This window comes from Pelodiscus sinensis, chromosome 28, assembly GCF_049634645.1.
Source record: "Pelodiscus sinensis isolate JC-2024 chromosome 28, ASM4963464v1, whole genome shotgun sequence".
NCBI lineage: Eukaryota > Metazoa > Chordata > Testudines > Trionychidae > Pelodiscus > Pelodiscus sinensis.
This window is the reverse complement of record NC_134738.1, coordinates 13,012,501-13,018,956: the sequence shown is the minus strand read 5'-3', so window position 1 is coordinate 13,018,956 and position 6,456 is coordinate 13,012,501.

The window sequence follows — 6,456 nt, the reverse complement described above, 5'->3', positions numbered from 1 at the left end:
CAATGGCCTTCTATGCCCTCTGGCGGGTCATACCAACAATAAATATAATACAAATATTTGGCAGCTGGTCATGGGAAGTGAGACACTAGTGTACCAGCCCCAGTTGCTGATTCCAGATCCTGATGGCCCCTCACATCCGAGTCCGGTTCCGTGATCCTTGCATGAAATGACTTGGCAGGTTTGTAGTCCAGTATTCACAACGGAAAATTCCTACAGGTTGAACCTCTCTAATCCAGAACTCTCTGATCTGTAAACACCTGTGGTCCAGCATGGTTTTAGTGGGCAGGATGGCCACTCATCATGGGTGTGGGCCAAGTGTCCAGCAGCCCGATAAAGTTTGTTGACAGCCACTGGTCCTGGCTCTCAGTGTTCTGTGCTGTTATCTTGTTCTATTTGACCCCCACATGTCCTCTAAGAGCCCAGTAAGCAGTGGCAGTGTTGGTAAAGCTGCTGAAAAATATTATCCTCCTATGGTGTAGAAAACTCTCTAGTTTGGCACCCAAGGGTGCCGGACTAGAGAGGTTCAACCTGTACCTACACAACTGTCACGAGTTAGTTGGCAGTTTTGAGCAGCCTGACCATGAAAAGAGTGGGCCATAGACTCTAAACTCCACTCTGACCAAAAAGGTGGTCAGATGCAAATTGATGCAGGGACAGGATGCAGCATAGATATGTTCTGAGGCAGCCTGCTTCCTATCTGTTCTGCGGAGAAACAGAAGGCATCTATCTCCAGGGCTGTTAATCTGGCATCTCTCCTCAGCCTTATAGTCACTTAAAATCCAATTTGAAAATAATAAAATCCTTGTGTGGTTTCTCCACAATTGTCCTGAAATGCCATGCACAAGTTCTGTCTCGCCCTCTGCCTCTGATCCGTCCGGAGAGCCCGAATATCTGGTGAGCCGAATGCTCTTGAAGAATTGAGGTGAACCTGCTGAGTGGGGAAATGAGAAATGAATGAGAGTCTGAGAAATGAATGATTATTTTCTGAGTTCCCGAATACCGACTGCAGGGATGAGTGTGCTGGTCAGATAAACGAAAGAGGAAGCAAACAGTCAAGCTCAGAATCTCCCATGCAGCTTTCACCAGGCTAAAATGCCTCCTGCAAAGCCCCCAAACAAACAAACAAACAAACAAAAAATGAGCTCAGAGGAATCATTTGTACAGCCTGAAATGGGAGCTGGAGCTGACTCCTACTTCCTTGTTCAAATGGTGAATCAAAATTACCACACTCCTGTGTATAAACAGGAAGATTTAAGTGGGTCTTACCCACAAAAGCTCATGGTACTATATATTTTTGTGAGTCTTTATGGTGCCAGAGGACTTCTCTTGCCAGTTACACTAGACAGTAAGACCATTTCCTTGGCTTTTGCATTGACAACCACAACTGTTGATAACACCAGCTGAGTGCACTGTACCAAAGCATCTCCTAATTGTGTAGGAAAGCAGACGTGGGCGCCTCTCCAGGTGTTCTGTCTGTGAGTTTGGATGAGAATGGATAAATCTGGAAACTCTCTTCCAAATATCTGCAATAGAGATGCAGCATGAACAATGTACCACTACCATCTACTGGAGAGAATCATAAATGCTCCGTTACATCAGGGCCAGTAACCACCTAACAGTGATTCTACTTTAGCTTGTGAGACAGGGATCCGGAGCTGGAGGCATGTAGCTTTATTTGCACCACGAAGTTCTGACCAGCCATCCTCTGCAGTCATCGGAGGTCAGATATTTGTTAATTTATTGTGTATCTTCTTGCACGGAGATAACGGCAAAACATATTTAAATGTTCTCCGTGGAAACATGTCCGTGTGTGCGTTAGACATTTTCCAGTCTCTTTCTCTGGACTACTTTAAAAATTGTTATTACTACTATTAAAAAGAACAGCTGACCAGAAGCGGATGGGGTAGAAAAGCTCCTTTATTTCAGATACTCGTTCCCCGCGGAGCCCCCCAAACCCTGGAATCCGAGTGAGCAACAAATTAACCAGAGGTACACCTTTATATTTTAATTAGCATGGAAATAGCCTTATCAATCATGTCACCCTTTAAGCCCTAATTTAGTAATGTGAACTCCCCCTATAAAGCATAATCATAACCATGTGATGAATGCAATTATACCCACCCGGCTGTGTCTAGACTGGCAAGTTTTTCCGCAAAAGCGCTTGCTTTTGCGGAAAAACTTGCCAGCTGTCTACACTGGCCACTTGAATTTCTGCAAGAACACGGACTTCCTACTGTCTGAAATCAGTGCTTCTTGCGGAAATGCTATGCTGCTCCCGTTCGGGCAAAAGCCCTCTTGTACAAATGCTTTTGCGCAAGAGGGCCAGTGTAGACAAGGCGGTATTGTTTTGCGCAAAAAAGCCCCGATGGCGAAAATGGCGATCGGGCCTTTCTTGCGCAAAACCGTGTCTAGATTGGCACGGACGCTTTTCCGCAAAAAGTGCTTTTGCGGAAAAGCGTCCGTGCCAATCTAGACACTCTTTCCCGCAAATGCTTTTAACGGAAAACTTTTCCGTTCAAAGCTTTTGCGGAAAATCATGCCAGTCTAGACGTAGCCCCCCTGTTTACTGTTTACAACTTTTTAGCTAAAGCAAACAATTCTCACATCACCAAACTTCTTAAATCAGCATTTCATGGGAGGAAGGGGGAGAGGAGATGTGACCCGGAATATGTTTCATAGCAAATGAGAATGGGTAAGAGGGTAAGGAAATCCATGGAGAGCATTCCTTAAAAGTTACATCTTTGGTACAGCAGCATGCGTATCTATCCTGAGCAAGCAGGAAAGGAGGGACCAAAGCACGCCTATGAATCAATAGAAGCAATGTCAGCCTGTGCCATGTCCCATTACGATGGTCGCAACTACCAACACTTAGGTTGGCCATTAGGAAAAACTTCCTGTCTGTCAGGGTGGAGAAGCACGGGGATAAATTGCCCAGGGGGGTTGTGGAATCTCCATCTCTGGAACAAAACACAGGACTATGTAGCACTTTAAAGACTAACAAGAGGGTTTAGTAGATGAGGAGCTTTCGTGGGCCAGACCCACTTCCTCAGATCAAATAGTGGAAGCGGGTTTGGCCCACGGAAGCTCATCGCCTAATAAACCCTCTTGTTAGTCTTTAAAGTGCTACATAGTCCTGTGTTTTGTTTCAGCTAGACCAGACTAACACGGCTACATTTCTATCAGTATTCTCCATCACTGGAGATATTGAAGAGCAAGTTGGACAGATACCTGTCAGGGACGATCTATGATGCTTGGTCCTGCCACTGGGGCAGAGGACTGGACTCGATGACCTCTTCAAGTCCCTTCCAGGTCTATGATTCTATGAAGACCCCTTACATACTCCCAACAACTACTTTTTAACCCTTACATACCCCAACAGCTACTAACGGCATTTGCAATGACAACATGAGCTTGGCTTCTCAGTACTCCCATTAACTCCTGTGGCTTGTCATCAGCCAGAAAGCAGCTGGTTGTCATGGTGACACTGAGAGTAGGACTGCTCCATTTGACCTTGCATTCTTCCTTCTCTATTTTATAGACAGCTTCTTATAAGAGGCATGAGACAGATAGAGGCTCTGTCCGGGCACTAGCAGGCAAGATGTTACTCTCCAGGGAAATCTGTTTACACCGCGTGCTCAGACAGGTGTAAAGGGTGAGGTTATGTGACTGAGGGCCCAATCAGAGAGAGAGGGTTAGATGAAGAAGAGCACTGAGCTGATGGATTTTTTTAGTCCCTGTTCTGGTAGCTGGGGTTTTCCCTGCTCCTAAATCCTGACAATAAAGTCTTGTGAGAAAAGCTGCCTTAGAAAGGGTTTTTTCTCTCATATTTTCCCCAGTGGGCCTGGTTGGCTGACTTGGCTGGCTTTCTAGCTTGAGTTGTTGCATCATGTGTATAGGATCGACATACTAGTTCTAGTTCTGGAAGTGGTTTGCTGGGTTGATTTTTGTAGGTAGCTTAAGAATTTAGTGCCTGCACTTCTCTATCAATAGGAGCATAATGTCTACTCTACTCAAATAGTTCTTTGTGATGTAAAGTGTCCTGATAATGTATAAATGCAATATGCTTATATGACAGTGGAACACTTTGGAAGGAAGGTGGTTTCTTTAGACACTACTGACAAAGAAATGACCGAATCTTACTCTTGACCAGCCTGAAATAGTGACATTTCATGCACAGTCCTAGCATGCTACTTAAATTATTATTGACTTCCTGGAGTGTCTCAAATCCATGCCATGTGGGAATGAGCAACTCATTGCTAATGCAAATTGCCAGCATGAATTCACTTTGTCCATTGGCTATGATTGGGTTGCCCTCAGTTACTGACTTCTCATTCTAAAACTGCAGTAAAATATATTAGTTATGGAATCCTCCAGTAGATCAGTGTGTCAAAGCAGCAAGTAATAAAATGTTGTTTTAATTAAAAACAGAGATCAACACAGACAACCCCCCAATGTGCTCCATTCACAGTGAAACTTAAAATTAATTTTTGGCTGTGTCTATTTTGTTGCATAATAGAAGAAGTTTTATGTTATTTGACACACAATAGTTTTGTGCTTTTATTTTTTGCTGCAGGTTGACTGCTGTTCTGTTCTCAACGTGGTGCTGAATGTATACCATCTTTGAATCTCTTTAGGATGTCCAATGTTGCTATTGTAGAATATTTAAACTAATATTCTCAGCTTTTGTATTCAATAATACATTAAATGATTTAAAATGTGAAAGGCTCTGTCTGTCTAGACTAATTGAGCTATGTCTCACTGGATTACTTTTTAGAAAGGCTTTGCAGGCAAATGAAAACAGTGAATGAAATAAAAGAATAGAACCTCATTCTTAAAGTGATCGCGACTCATTATATCCTGATTTCTTTCTATTTTATATCAATGTTCTGTACAGTGTGTCACGGATATTACAGAGTCAGTAAAGGATTTGCTAAAAGTCGGTAAGGGATTTGCTACAACAGTACATCAATAGTGGCACTAGCTGATTCTAGTGCTATGTTTAATCTACTAGACTCTGTCACGGCTTACCTCTTAATTATCGTATCCTGTGTCATTACTTAGCTAAACTATGCATAGCTAGATGATTAAATCTTTCTCTCTCATCAGTCCCTTCAGCCTCTGATACTTTGTTAGTCTTCCAAACCTGCTCAGATTTGCCAGTATCTTTCTGGAAATGTGGTGCCCAGAAAAGGAAGAAGTCGTCAATAAATATTTCTCTTCTGTATATGGAAAGAAGTGGGCTGATGCATTCATATCTTAAAGTGGCAGTAAGCAAGGAAGATGTTAACCAGCAACTATTATAGTTAATGGGTGGGAACTGTTTAGTTGCACCAAAGTATATTCAGAGAACTAGATGAAGAGCTCTCTGAATCACTGATGTTGATTTTTAGCTAGTCTTGGAGTTTTGCAGAAGTTCTGAGGACTGGGAGAGGGAGCTAATATTGTGTGGAAAAGGCTAACAGCCTGCCTAAGCTACCTACAAGCTTGTTAGCCTGGTATTGATCCTGAATAAAATCAGTAAAAAATTAAAGTATGCTGGCATAATTAATGCCAGTCAACAGTGTAACGTGGGAAAGTTTTGTCAGATGATAATTTTTATTGAATGGAAAATTTGATGGAGAAAGGCAACTCTAACCCTGCCCTTAAAACGGAATCTATGAAACTTCATTTGATTTTCCAGATATGGCTGAATCCGTGTATGATTCATCTTTGCATAGGAAGCCTTGTTTCATTTTATGTTAATCTAGGACACTCTTGTTGGACTCCTAGGCCTGGCTGTTGTCCTAAGCTGGAGCATTTTATTAAACCGTTCATTAGAATACAAAGACATGCTCACAAGTTGGTGGAATATCTTCCAAGAGCATCATATTCAGCCAAGAGTGTACCCTGCAGATCAAAGCAGAGTTACTGTGTTCCCTCTAGCAGAGATCCAATACTCACAGGGACACAATGCTGGAAAACATAACTCTGACATTCTGTTCACTTCTGATATAAAATAGCTGCATTCACACAGATGTACACATAACTTCTGAGTGTTACGCTCTCGCCCATGATTGTTCTTATGGCAAAGCTGTGCTTTGAAGTGCCACAATCAGAGAATCATGAGATGTTTTGAAAGGGTTTAAGAACAGTTACAACAGTCTGCTGGTGCACCATAGACTATTTTCTATGGTGTTTCCAGACAATGTGTAGCAGACACAAGAGTTGCTTAGAGCAGGGTCAAAGGTGTGTGACTAAGAGCAATGGCAGCACCACACAAGAGGAAGTGTAGTCTTGCGCTTCTCGGGATCAATCCCTAAAAAGTGCTGGGAGGCTAGAGGGGAAGCCTTGCAGCTGTGGATGCTTATCAACGGGAGATAGACAGAGCTGTAAACTTTGACACATTTTTCAAGTTTAGGAGGAAATAAAACCAGGGAAACCATAGCTATTCCATGAAATACCCCAACCTTTCCCCAT